Consider the following 15,650-nt stretch of genomic DNA (forward strand, 5'->3'; position numbering starts at 1 on the left):
CAGACTACTGCGCATGCGCATCACACAAGTAAGAATCCCACATGGATGACACTTACATTACCGTTTCATATATAAATCAAACCGACCCCTGACTCTAACAACGAAGGCGGCATATATGGACACTCGCCCATAAACGTTTAGTTTTTACCCTCGTGTACCTACACGTCATGAATATCATTATCTAATCCTAACCCTAACTCTAGCCCTAATAGTCAGGAAGCACTGTCACGAAGGGCGCTCATTTTTCATTTTCGCTAAACATTTTGAGTAGAAGCAGGCAACATAGCTTAAAATCTTCGTCTTGTCACCCTGATTAAGAATCGTGCTGTTGCCCACTCCAAATGTTACGATATCTGTCATTAAGCGGGCTTTTTGTCTAGGCCCTCGCTCCTGCAGCATGAAAACGAGGCTTAACTACAACATTTATATAAACCCAATAAAAAGTGCACAATAGGATAGGGAAATAGCTGAATCTTTGCTACTTGACGTTTAGAGCTTGATAGACAGTAGTGTGGGTGATAAAATGCGTCACGTGATCAGTTATGAAGAGTCACGTGACTTTCCAATAAAATCGATTTTAAAGCATAAAAGACGCTCTATTCAGACTTTCCTTTAATATAGTTTTCAACTTACTGACGTTTCTCATTTCGATTTACACATCCAACAATAAAAACACAAAAATGCAACGGGTGATCAGATATGGGTCACGTGACTAGATAACAACCATTGGATAGATACTGAATTAGCCTTAGCTGTGTGAATAGCGTGATTGATTAATTGTTTCAGTAAGCTCTTCAGGAATTATTTTCTATAAGAAATAAAAAAACTATGTTTCATGTGGTAAATATGTGCTTCAAAAAGTTTTATTTTGAGCAATGTATTTTGAAAATTAATATAAAAAAGATTCTTTTAGTTACTTTTCTCGATTTAGAAAAGGTTGAATTCATACATTCGCCTTTTACAGTTTCTATTTTACAATATGGCAAAATCCTACCTACAAATGCATAACTAGTGCCTGGGGACGAGATTTGCACAAAAACGAGGCCGAACGATACCGAGGCAGATTTTGGCGGCCATTTTGTTTTAGGAATACTTGCAGCTCGAAGAGAGAAGAATTTAATTTTGTCCTTCTGAGTTTTTGTATTAATTGATAGACCAGTCTAAGATTTCAAGGAAAAAGTATGTTACTGAAAGGCAGATAAAGATTCAGAGAAAAGGAAAGCCATTTTAGCGTTTCAAGTTTACATTCTGTGAGGAGGTAAGTACTTAAAAGCTACGATTAAACAAGCAATCATAACAATACGACAAGTACATTTATTTTTTATTCCACTTGAAAACAAATCTTTAAAGATGTACTTGTTTATGTAGTGTAATGTTTGCTATACCTCCATGGTATTGTTGTGGCTGTTATAAATTCAGTGATCTATTTTGTTCCCCGAATCTTGAAAACTGTAGCTTGGAAACATAACATTTTTAATATCTTGCATTTGTTGTCTGAAATTGATACATAGTCAAGTAAAGTCTGTGAAGTAAGTTCAAGTTGTTCAATAAGCATGGGTCGCGGAAAAAGTTCCGAAAATATATGAGTCGTCATTTTGAAAACCAGTTAGTTACACAAGCTAGAGAATGGGTAAAATTATATTTCCCGTAGAACCCTAAAATTACACATTTACCACTCTATAGTTATATGTTTACAAATGAACCGATGAATCGGAGAAGTTCAAACAGAGAAAAGTGCATTCAGGTTTATCTTTAAGTGTATAGCAAGCTTGGTTGTTAAATATGATATCGTAATTGTCGGGTCTCTATTGTAGAGAAATTGAATTGCAGTCCGCTGCCATCAGGCTTCCTCTAGACAATAATCCAGTCAATCTGCCAGGTGAAGTCGACTGGAGCAAATGTATTATCTGTAAAGAAAAGAAGTTGCCGAAGAAAAAGTTTCCGTTATCAAAAGGAAGCGCTGCAGGTGTATCCAGGATTTCGTATTGTGCTGAGATTAGAGAAAAGTGTGGTGATGATGAGCAAAAGAATTACTCGACTATAGTAGATAATCTAAAGACGAAAGAAGAGAACCAAGATGTTGTGTGGCACAGGTACTGCTACAGTGATTTCACTAGCGAAGGGCACATCAAGCGTGTTCTCAAGAAACAAGAGTCTGAAAGTAGACCAGACGGAAAGGACGCGCCGGCTAATGAGCCTTCTAGGCGATCATCAGTTCGAAGAATCGACTGGAGTAAATGTATCTTTTGCCAGACTGACGTGAAAAAAGTCGCCTTAAACCAAGTTCAGACTTTTCAAACATCACAAAAAATTCTTTTGAATGTAGCAAGTGATAGAGAGTTGAGCTGTAGGCTAGCTGGATTAGTGATTTAATAGCTGCCGAAGGAAAATATCACCTCAAGTGCTACACACGCTTCCTAAGAAACACGGAAAGAAACGCACAGTGTAGTGAAACTGATGATGCCAATAGATGTTTCGAGGAGGTAATGACTTTGCTTAGGGAGAGGCTTTCTCAAGGCCATATTTTGTCCCTCAAAGCTGTTTGGACATACTTTTCTCACCAACTTGCAGAAAAGTATCAACTCTCTCTGGGGGATTACAGGAGCAACAGATTTAAAGAAAGGATTCAGGCTTTTCTTGGTGAGGATATCGCGTTTGTCTCGCCGTTAAACCCCTCTGAGCCCCACTTAATCGTGTATGCAATTCTAGGGGAAGTTGCTCTGCGTTCTCTGCTAACAATTCCTATAAATGAATCAGATGATGACGATCTCAATGGCGATGCCACAGAGGATGTTGATCTGGATGCATAGCTGTTAAGTTGGCTGTACCGCGTGGCAGTTAAAGTGCATCATGACATCAAGATCTCACCGAACCATGATTGTATTGGAAAAATCAGCAAGGCAAGTGCAGAGGAAATTGTTCCAGAAAGTCTCTTCATGTTGATATCACTGTTGTGCTCTGGCCATCAAGAGGGGTTTCAAGAATCGCACGATGACATGAAAACCCGTATTCTGAGTATATGCCAAGATATAATATTTTTTTCTTCTAGAAGGTATACGTTAACTCCTAAGCATGTTGGAATAGGCCTTACCGTTCACCAGGCAACTAGATCTAAACAACTGGTGCAGCTTTTGCACGCTGCCGGCCATTCAGCTAATTACGAAACTGTCCTCAGAATGGACAATACCATCGCAAATGATGTCCTTCAAAGGTACAGTGAAAGTGGTAACGTGTTTGTTCCTCGCAACTTGACTGGAACCACAGATCCTGCAGGCTACACTCGCTTTGCTGTAGATAACATAGACATAAACGAAGAAACACTCAATGGCATGGGCACATTCCACGCGACGCAGGTTGCTGCCTTTCGTCGAAAAGAGGAAGGAGAACCAGCAATGGATATCGAACTGTCTCCTAAGTCAGAAAGGCGCCTGGATGTTCAAGTGCCATCAGAACTTCACGAGCTAGCCGATTTGTCGTTGGACAACAAGAAACCAGAACCTGAACTACAGAAGACAGTAGTTTCTGAGTGGTACACACCTGACAGCAGTCTAATTAGTGAGTATTACAAGAAGGACCAAGCTTGTATCCTTGGTCGTTTGCATGAGCAAAAACCTGAACTCCAGTCAATACCAGGTTGGACTGGTTTCAACCAGCTTTTGGCTACTGTAAACCCACAAGTCACAGTGGTGGGTCCACTTCCCATTGTAAATGCTCCAGCTCATGAATTCGAGACTCTTTGGACGGTGATCTTAAGGTGTAAGACAATGATGCACCTCAGAAATGGCAAGTTCACTGTTATTGGGGATTGGGCATGGCTTCGAGGTAGTAAGACGTGCCGTTCCGCGCTCTGCTCGAAAAGTATCTAAAATGGCTTCAAAATTTTTAGTATGAGTATTCTGCGCTCAGGAAAGAAGCTTAAAGTTCAGTCTACCATGTCGGCGGAAAACGTTGCGGAGCTGAGTCGCCTGGTGAAAAGTCTTGCAGAAAAAATCGATAAGTTGGAAGCTTCGAGCCAAAGTCGCCATGATACTATCTTAACGAAGCTGACAACGCTTGAAACTACAACGAGCGAATTATCCGCAGGTTTAGAAGGGATGAACCAAGAAATGGAAGCAGTGAAACAAACCTTGCAGAAGAAAGCTGATTTAGTACAAGTGGAACTACTTGAGAAGAAATTAGAAGAAATGGAGAATCGTTCTAAGAGAAATAATATTGTTATTTGGAACATTCCAGAAGGTGCCGAAAAAGACTCGTCCTGCTTAGCGCTTGTAACTTCGATCTTGACGGAACACATGGGCCTAGAGGAGATAGAAGTAATGCGGGCCCACCGCACAAATATCAAACAAAGGCAAAGTCCTACAAGTGGTGCAACTCTACCTAGGCCAGTTCACGCATATTTATTAAAATATACCGCCAAGGAATACATCTTGCGTAATGCGGCCTCTAAGTTAAGAGAGAATCCTTTCCATGAAGCAAATCTATACATTTCAGACGACGTATCAAAATCTGTGAGGGAGCAGCGCAAAAAGCTTAAAGAGAGGCACCTGAATGAAATCCGTAGTCGAGAAGATGTCCAATTCGCCTATATTCCTTGGAGCGTACCGGCCAGGATCATTTTTAAATTGAATGGTGAGTCAAAACTTAAGTCCTTCTACCTGCAAGCTGAAAATGCCAACACCAGCTAAACCGACTACTGGACTTGATCGCGTATTGCTTTACTATCAAATATACTATCTTTGCTCTAGAACTGTCTACAATATTTTAAGATGAATTATCTAGCTCTTCATTTAATTTCATGAATTCGAAGGCCGCTCTTTGTTAATCTTTTTTTTTTGACAAATGATAAAATACATTTATAGGAAGCCATAATTACTGTCAATCATGTTATTAAGTTAATATTTATCGGTTTGGAGCGAGTGCGGCTGAAGGGGAGAGAAAGGATGCTACACTCCTTCAGGAGGAAAGATGAAAATTTGAAATTTGATATTATTTTCCAAGCTAAATTATTTACTATGTGTTTATATTTTTGTGTCAGTGTTTTCGTTTCTTTGTGTAGAGCGATGCAAATAATTATTCAAAGGTGTGTTATAAGGCAAATGGTCTTCCAGGTTTTTTCCGTACCAAATAAGAAAAATCATAGCAGAAATGAGTGATTTTAGAATGCTTTCATTAAATGTTAGAGGCTTGAGCAATTTTAAGAAACGACGCGCAATTTTTGCATGGTGCAGAAAACAAAATGCAAATATTATTTTTCTTCAAGAAACGCATTCAACTGGAAACAATGAGAAACAATGGAAAGCTGAATGGGGTGCCCCTCTGGAGCTCGCTCATGGGAGTAGTGGTTCAAGGGGTGTTGCAATACTCTTTCGAAAGGGGTTTGATTGCAAGATAATTAAAAAAGTCATTGATCCCAATGGGAGATATATTAGTATTGAAGTTCAAATCAATGATGAAAAATATTTTTTAGTGAATGTTTACGGTCCAAACAATGATAATCAAGCTGTGCAATTCTATGATCATTTAATTGACGTTCTAAGGAAAGAAGGTCTCGCTTATGAAGATAAAATAATAATAGGTGGTGACTTCAATTGTCCCATTAATCCGCTACTGGACAAAAAAGGTGGGATACTGGTATTAAGGAAGAAAGTTGTTGAACGCATTGAAGAAATACAAACAACATTTAATTTGCATGATGTATGGCGTGTAAAAAATCCCCAAGCAAAAAGCTTTACATGGTCCCAAAAATCTCCATTTATTTTTTGTAGATTAGATTATTGGCTCATCTCAAATTCACTTCAGGACTTGATTAAAGATGTCAACATCATTGCAGCAATAAGGTCTGATCACTCAGCAATTTTCTTACATCTACAGGAAATCGAAGAATGTCAGCGAGGCCCGGGGTTTTGGAAAATGAATACTTCCTTATTGACTGATGAAAATTTTGTTCAAAAGATGAAAGAAAAGCTAGACCAATGGAAAAAAGAGGGGGAGGAATTTTCAGATGTGAGAGTTGCTTGGGATTGGATTAAATATAAAGTCAGACTCTTTTGCATAAATTACTCAAAAGAAGTAGCTAAGACCAAAAGGGAGAGAGAAGAAATGCTGCAAAGAAAATTGCAAATTGCTCAAGCACAGTTTCAGCAGGCCCCCTGTGAGGAGGTCGAAAAAATTCTTGATGAATGCAAAGCGGACTTGGAAAATTTTTATGAGGAAAAGGCTAATGGATTAATTGTGCGTGCCAGGGCGAGGTGGCATGAATACGGAGAAAAGAGTACTAAATATTTTTTGAGTTTAGAAAAGAGAAATTACACCAGGAAACACACAAGAAAGCTCTGTTTAAGTGGAGTCATTACTAAAAACTATCAAAAAATATTGGATTCCGCTACGGAGTATTACAAGAACTTATATAGTAGCAAATTGAAGGTAGACCAATCTGACTCATTACATCCCTTTCTTGGAAATTCGAATATTCCACGACTATCGCAAGAGGAAAGATTAAGCTGCGAGGGTCAAATAACCATAGAGGAATGTGTTAAAGCACTTGATACCTTTGACACGGGGAAGACGCCTGGAAATGATGGAATTCCTTTTGAATTTTATAAAATTTTCTGGAATTCTGTTGGTGAATTAATGACTGAAGTTTTTAATCATTGTTTTGAGCTAGGGCAAATGTCAAATTCTCAAAAGCAGGCGATCATCACCTTGATCGACAAAAAAGGAAGGGACAGGATGTTTTTGGAAAATTGGAGACCAATCTCGTTGATTAATGTCGACTCAAAAATCGCAACTAAGGTCATCGCAAATAGAATAAAAAATGTTCTTCCCTCTGTAATCCATGCAAATCAATCCGGTTTTATGAAGGGTAGGTTTATTGGGGAAACAGCTCGTTCAATCTTAGACATTATCGCTCATACTGAATCACTACAGTTACCAGGTGTTTTACTGTTTATTGATTTTGAAAAAGCTTTTGACTCCATAGAACATGAATTTCTTTATAAAGCATTAGAGTGTTTTAATTTCGGACCCTCCTTCATGAAGTGGATTCAAACGTTTTACAATAACCTCTCAGGTTGTGTTCTTAATAATGGTTTTTTCTCTTCTCCTTTTCAACTAGAAAGGGGTGTTAGGCAGGGAGACCCTCTGTCGCCTTATTTATTTTTAATTGCCATTGAAATTATGGCGATATCTATAAGAACAAATGAGAATATTGAAGGCATAAAAATCGGGGAAGATGAAACTAGGTCTCTGTTGTACGCCGACGACATGACAGCTACTCTAGCAAATATTTCATCAGTCGAAAAAGTAATACAAATCCTTAATGACTTCGAAAAATGTTCTGGCTTAAAAATGAACCTTTCTAAAACCAAAGCTATGTGGGTTGGAAAAAACAAAAATTCTTTACAAACACCTCTGGACCTTGAGTGGTGTACAGGTGTTAAGACCCTAGGTATTCACTTCTCCTGTGATCAAGAACAAGTTATAAAACAAAATTTCCAGGATAGATTAAATGAAGTTCAAAAAATGATTAATTTATGGAAACTCAGAGGTCTCTCCCTATTTGGCAAAGTAACAATAATTAAATCTTTCCTAATCCCAAAATTATTATATGTTTCCTCAATAATAGAAACCCCACCCGAAATTATTAAACAGATGGAGAAAATGATCTACAAATTTTTGTGGAAAGGCCCTGATAAAGTCACAAGGCTTTCTGTGATAAATACTTTAGAGAATGGTGGACTGAATCTCACAGACCTTGAGCTACATATTAAAGCATTAAGATTGTCCTGGATTCCGCGTCTCATAGATGAGAAGGAAGGGCCCTGGATTTCTTATCTCAAATACAACTTAAAAAAATACGGAGGATGTTTTCTTTTTAGATGTAACTATGATGTAAATGATCTTGACTTAAGTCTTAGTAAGTTTTACTTACAGCTGCTAAGATGGTGGGCGGATTTTAGATGCTCCTTTTCTGATGTGAATTATTCTCAAATTGTAATTTGGAATAATAAGGATATACGAATTAATAATAAACCTGTTTTTTATAAAACATACTTTGACAAGGGCATAACTTATTTGAATGATTTACAGTTCGATGTTGACAATGTGCGTTCTTATGAATTCTTTAAGCAAAAAGGACTTAACACTAATTTTCTGACTTGGACAGCCTTGAGATCTTCTATTATTAATATGAAATCAAAAAGCTCCTGCCCCATCCCCACAGCGGGTAATCTCGATCCTATGAATTTTGATTATAAGTCTAAATCTTTTAATGCATATACTGCAAAGTGTAAACAGTTTTATTCTACGATGATAACAAGTAAAGCGAGAATCCCGAATGGCTTTAAAAAGTTGACAGCGGATTTTGAGCTTTCAAATGCGCAGGAAGTTTTCTCTATTCCTTATCTTGTTGCGAGCGAAACGTATGTTTGGTCGTTTCAATACAGAGTATTGAATTTCATTTTGTTTACAAACGATAAATTGTTCAAAATAGGGTTAAGTGATTCGGACAAGTGTTCTTTTTGTGGAACCTATACGGAAGATCTGTACCACCTATTCTTTAACTGCTCCTTTGTGCAAGCTTTTTGGAACGTATTTACGGTCTGGTGGTTTGATCTTAGTGGCGAATATTTAATTTTGTCTTTAAAAGATATTATGGTTGGCTTACTTCAGAGGAATGATCTGTTAAATTATTTGATAATTTTAGGAAAATTGACTATTTGGGAATGTAGAAAAAATAACACCTCTCCAATATTTAGATTGTTTTTGCACAAGGTTGAAGTTAAAAAACAAGTTGAAAAAATAATTGCTACAAGAAACAGAAAGCTTCGCGATTTTCAAATTAGATGGGAATTTCTCATATAATTTTGTGTTTGCCCTTTTTTTAAGGAAAAGAATGGAAGACCAATGCATAAACTTAGATCTCATATTCTTCCTTGTTTATTAGTTTATTGTAGTTTATTTTTGTTAGAGAATTAACTGGGCGTCGCCATCGCCGGTATGTGTCACTGTGCAATGTTAAAAGAAAATAGTACTTTTTGTATGTAATGGCATAATTAGTAGATTGTGTTGTTAATAGAGCTGGATACTGTAAGTAGCGTAATTATTAGTGACTGTAAGTAGAGTAATGTAAATAAGCATTGTAATTAGTGTAAGTGGTGTTTCATATTGTATTGTAAGCATTGTGTTTGTAATTAAAAAAATAAAAAATAAATAAAAATAAAAAAAAAACTCTCCAAAATGTTACTTCAGGCATTCAAGGTGCTGCTCATGATAAGAATATTTTAAAACTTCTGAATGAGGTGTGCTACATTCTCGAGATTCTGTGTCGAAACAACAACAACGATGACCGACAAGAAGAATCGCGGATACAAAGATGGAGTAGTGGTGTTATGATGGGTGACATGTTAGAATTTCTGGAAAGATTCTTTCAAAGCACTGAAGCACGTAGATTATACAAAAGATTGGATTTGTTTCCCGTCTCTTTGAGAGACATCATAAAAAACCCTACAGATTTTGAGGGAAGCTTCTTACGTGATTTCCATAATATTGCAGTAAGTTTGCTGAAGTTCGCCAAGTTTGATCCATCACACCTTGTGCAATTTGAACTAAAGGACCCAACTAACTCGATCAACAACCAGACAAGAGATGACATAAAGTACGATATGTCGAAAGAAACATTTTCTCAGCTCTTTTGGATGATCAAAGAGAGCGAGAAAACACTACAACTTGAGGCCACTGTACATGTCCACATTGGAGGACATCTTCTTACAATTGGAGCATTTGAAGCAGTGATCGTCCTTCCCGAGTCAAGTGGTGAGGTTGTTGAAAATGCTCCCATTACTTCTTTCCCAGTCTCATTCAAAAGTGAAACTGGTGGAGACTCAGGGAACCTTCGCGTTACTCTATATTCGAGGCAGAAAAACGACATCAGCAAGGCTCTGGAATATTTGCAGAATGCATTACGTGGACATTTGATCCTCCCAAAACAACCAGAAATTAAGGAAACCAGCCTGAAACTTGTTAACGTCGCCAAAGCGGGGACAGACGTCGCACTACGTTTGACTCACAGATGGGGATCAGGGACAGTAGAAGTTGAAAGCAATAGTTTTGTGCCTCAGCCGCTTGGATATTCATCACCAGAATCTCAACACAATTTGGAAATAACAGGAAGAAGCGAATGCATTGCGAATTACTACAACAGTGGCAATAACTTCATGACTGGCCCATCAAGTGCTGAACTGAGTCCTCTCTCGCCGTCGACAACACAGTCAACGGTTTTCTAGAGGCTGGACCGGGTGCTGCCACAAACAGAAGTATAACTGAAGGAGCTAATGAAGACTGATGAAGTGAATCGATAGCCTTAGAAAGAAATATCTATTGCTGAGTTTTGGTGGAGAGTTCTCTTTATCTAGAAATATAGATTAAACCCTTTGTTACAGTCGAGAAAATAGCGACCAATTCAATTTTCTCGTCTTAGAAAAGTAGATGAAATATTGAAGGTGATTTTATAGACATGGCTAGTATATACATCCGTTTTCAATTTGAAAATATAAGTTTATATATAGACCTTTTCTTTTATCGCTGAAATGGTGATGGACGATGCACCTATATTTCACATCGAAGGAGTAATACCTTTTTTGTTATTGCTCGATGGTGAAACAAAGACTTTGGAAATTTTTGCCGCAGCTATGGCACTTTCCTTTTGAAAAAATGTCCCCAAAATCACTATTTATTCTGTCGACACCTTTTTTAATGGAAAAGAAAAGGTGTATATATTTCATATATATTTTCAAATCGCAATGTTTTTGAAAACAGGTGTATACAACATATATGCATATATAAAATTGATTAGCCTAGAGTCTTGCACCGAGAGACAAGCGATTTATTAATCTATAACACCTCGATGAACAACAATATTTTTTACAACAGCTAGTACATGTAAACAGTTTTAAGCTTTAGAGATCTTGTGAGTACTGAATTTCATTTTAGCATCAAATCGAATTAAGCAACAGATTATCTACGATTATCCTTTGAGGCGAGTGCTATTTTAATGTGAGAATAATTTGATTTTCGACTCTGAAGTTTTGGTAAGATTATTATGGCCAGAACTCTTTACCCTGAGCAGGCACGGTTGTTGATGCCTCATCTGCTGAGCGATGAAGTAGACCACCTGACACTACGCTTGACTGTAGAATATTTGGTTTTGATTACTGAAATATTATAATGGTTTTCGTCTCTCGGGATTTGATCTGAGACTTCTGAGTGCCGAGTACATGGTTGATCAATATCAGAGAGACTTTTGATTCAAAAGGAACCAATTATAACACGTTGCTATTACCCGCCTCATTAACAATTTGTAGCAGTAGCTTTAACAGGTAATTATTGTCGCATAAAGTATCCCATCTAAGCTGGGTTTAGAAAACTGACATACACGTTTAAGGAACCTGAAACTGGCCAACTATTTTTTAATTTTGCTAAATTAGCCGTGTGGTTCTTTAAAAGCCCGTTAGAGCTGATTGTGAGCCCCGTTAGCTTGAAAAAGATTTCGAAGCAATTACAGTATTATGACTGTAAAAAAAAAAAAAACTTTGTTGCATGGTTCAACTGTGTTAAAGATGACCAAATGGATAGCAGCGGTACTAGTGATCATAATGAGTCATCGTGAATGGGCATTGATGATTTTCTACCAGAAACTAGTTTTGACAACAAATCTGATGACAACCCTTATAGCATTAATGTCATTGAACGTGAATGTAGACCAAATGAGTACAAATTAATAGGAGGTATGAAACTAGTAAAAAGAAAAAAGCCCAAAATAATCGGCTCCGTCGGGCACCATAACGATAAGGAACCAGAAAACCATTTTAGGGAGTAGCTAATGCTTTATACACCATGATGAAAGGAAAGCACTGATTTGATAAAAGACTGTCAAACTTACCAAGAACGGTTTGAACAAGTTAAGGGTGAAGTTGTCTACAATACGTGCCAATATGAGTACCATTCAGAAATACTAGATAAAGCAATAAACGATATGAATAATACTGAATTTGACAACTTTAACAATGTTGCTCCAAATGCAGAACATATCAATAGGCAGGACTGTGCTATCAAGGAGAAGCATAGTGAATTATTTGGTTGCTTTGACCCTGGAAAAAAAAAGCAACATAATCAGTATGATTTGCCTGATGGTATATGTATTTTCCCTAAAAATAATGATGACAAAGAACTTCTTATAAAGTGCATGTCTGATAATGATTATTATACACTTGTCCGTTCTTTGAAAGAAAAACGAAAATATATTTTTTTTATCATGTATTAAATTTAGTCAAAACTAAAGATGAACCTCTCAGATGATGTGAAAGTTGTGGAAACAGCCTATACTGGTAAAGCAGCATTCAACATAGGAGGTAAAACATTGCATTCTGCTTTTAAGATACCTGCTAATAGAGGTTTTGAGTATTGTGCAATGAACAGTGACTGACGAAATACTATACAGACGCAACTGAAGAAACTAAAGCTTACATTTATTGATGAAACATCTTGTTGGAAGTGATATGTTCATCCTTTTGAATTCAGCAACTAACATTTTGAGAGAATACCTCACCCTCTTCGAATTGACAGAAGTAATGAGACAAAAAGATGACAAACAATTTGCAGAGCTACTTAACCATTTGAGAGAGGGAAAACACCAAAGACGATATAGCTATTTTGAAACAAAGACTTTGAATGTAACACCAGAAAATGAAAATTACCCAATGAACATAACAGATTTATTTCCTACAAATGCATCGGTAGGTGCTCATAAAAATGCCCTATATACTCTCTCTAAAACTGATAACGCTCAGATTAAGGCTGTGGACATTATAATTGGGGATACTTCTGATGATCACAAGAGACAAATAAAAGATAAAATCCCAGATCATCCAACAAAGACAATGGACTTCTATTCACAAGTATCAGTGGCAACTGAGGCAAAATATGACTTAATAAGTAATGTTGATGTGACTGATGGACTAACAAATGGTGTAGGGTCTGTCATAGAAAACATAGCCTTTCCACATCTTGAAATAGGCAGAAAACAGTGCAGGGGCTATGCTTATTTGTATAACACCACATAAATAAAAACTGGACACCAGTTTTAGAAGTAACAAAACGATTCCAGATCAATAAAAAAGTAAAGTACAAATTCTTCGACATCAATTTCCACTTAGACCTGCTGCTGCCAAAACTATTCATAGTTGTCAAGGCGACACACTAAACGAAGCAGTTGTCGATTTTCCAACATCCACAAGGGAGCATATGCATTTTGTTGGCTTGAGCAGAGTAAGAAACAGTTCTTCTCTACATGTTCTCAATTTGAATGAAAAAATAATAAACGTCAGTGACAAAGTTAAAAATGAAATGAGTAGACTGAGAACAGAAGAAAGCCCTAAGTCTTTGGCAACCTTGCAGATTAACGATTTACCCCAAACAAAAACAATCTGTCAATCAAACAAAAAGATTATGTCGAGCATGCAGCTACAGTAATATTTTCAAAGTTAATTTACTTTGTAGGACAAAGTGTAACTAAGTTGTCCATATTAGCAGGTCGCTGTTTCAAGAGCGTTATATAACAACTTCTCCAGGCTACCTCTTAATGGTTGGCGACTTTGACCTTCATGTTGACACTGATGATACCAATGGTTAACGCCTCAACAGTTTCCTTCAAGCATTTAATCTCGCTCAGCATGTTCATGGTGCCACACAAAGGAATGGTCATACTCAATCTTGTTATTACTAGAGATGACGAGGATTTGTCAGGAATCCTGCACTTTCCAACCATCATATGATCAGTTCCAATCTAAGCTCATATTTGGCAAGGTATTTAAATTTTCTTAGTATCTATAGAGTGGCATAGCATCCAGATACCGTGTCCTTAATGTGATCGTCCCACTTAAGATGCTCATCGATGTGAACTCCAAGCAGTTTGCAAGATTTAATACGTTCTAGTTTATAACCACTGACTACGATGTTAGGATCATACTCGTCAAGGTGATGTACTCTGGACATTTGCAGGGTAGATAGGATCATAACCTTGGTTTTGTCATTGTTAAAGGCGAGGGTACTCTGCTTAGACCAGGCACTGAACTTATTAATTGATTGGGAGATAGTGTTTCTACAGTTATTTAGGTCAGATATTTTAGCATGATCGTAGATTGTTGTGTCATCCACATACTGGAAGCATTTGACATTTACGTTCTCCTGAAGACTAGCAACATAAATATTGAATAGTACCGGACCCAAGGTGGAGCCTTACGGAACCCCAAAATTCGCGTTTTTAACCTTTGAGCACGTGTCATCGATCTGTACAAATTGTTTATGATGCGCAATATAATTGAGTGTCCATATCAGGAAGTCTCTAGGGAAACCTAGTTTACTCATCTTGGTGCTAAGATTTCTGAAACAGATTGTATCAAAGGCTTTATAAAAGTTAGCTAAGATCATCATGGTTACCTCCGAACGTTTCACGGCTTTTACTATGTCGTCTCGTATAGCTTGAAGTACATTAGTAGTCGATTGTCCCTTTCGATTGGCAGAAATGTTATTGTTGAGAACATTGTTCTTATTAATAAAAACAGACAGCTGACGGAAAATCAGTTGTTCATAAACCTTTGAAAGCACTGGTAATATTGATATGGGTCGTAAGTCTTTCTTGCATGCATATAAGTCTTTCATGCATGCGCACGAGCTTCCAAGCAGATGGAAAGTACAAGTTCTTGATGCAGGTGTTGATGACATCAGTGTTGATGACATCATCTGCAGACCCATGGAAGAGAATTTCTCGACTCAGACTGTCCGAATCGAAGCTCTGGGTGCTTACACACATCTGTACATCGTCAAATTCTCTAGGATGCCTTAGTACGAGGAGAAAACAGGAAAATAAGACGAAGCACAAGATTGGCACGCTCTTTGTCATGTGCCAAGACTTGTTTCACTAATATAAATTAAATAACAAGAGATATGTACAACATAGGCAATACTAATAACATAACATAAGAAACATGGGACACTTGACGAAAGAGAAATTTACCAGATGATTTCTGAAATGCAGCTGAAGAACGTACTTGTGAATACCTTGACACGAGCCCACACTTTCCTTATTTGCCAGATCCACAAAAAAATTCAAAGTTATATAGATGGCTGCGTGGACTGGGGCTAGGAGGGGGATTGGTCTCTACACTCATTGACAGACCTAACTTGCACATGTAGTGTGTAGTTAGAAAAAAAATTCAATCGTAAATCTAAATGCATTTACAAAATAATATTACCATAATTATTCAGTGACTTGAATTGCATATTTTTATTATTTTTACATGATTGACCACCATGTATCTACATGTACAATGCACTTGCCTTCAGCTGGTGTCATCGACCATTTTCAGTACATAAATTCATTCAAAACTGTAACATGCCAAATGTCAAAGGCGGATAACCAAGACTGTCAAAATACTATGAACATCAAACATACATTCAAGTCAACAGGACTAGCTGTTCTTCACTACATTGTAGCATGTGCTTACCAAGTCTAGATTGAGAAGTTCATTTGATATACTCGTTTATTGAACGCCAAATCTACCATCACCGAATGTTATATTTATTTAATAACACAA

The 15,650-nt window shown here is 37.2% G+C and overlaps 1 pseudogene; it reads left to right on the forward strand.

Moving 5' to 3' along the window:
• Positions 1-12,028: 12,028 nt before the first annotated feature.
• LOC149037601 (uncharacterized) lies at positions 12,029-13,258 on the forward strand (annotated as a pseudogene).
• The last annotated feature ends 2,392 nt before the right edge of the window (positions 13,259-15,650 follow it).

This window comes from Pocillopora damicornis, chromosome 11 (assembly GCF_964200805.1).
Source record: "Pocillopora damicornis chromosome 11, jaPocDami1.2, whole genome shotgun sequence".
NCBI lineage: Eukaryota > Metazoa > Cnidaria > Anthozoa > Scleractinia > Pocilloporidae > Pocillopora > Pocillopora damicornis.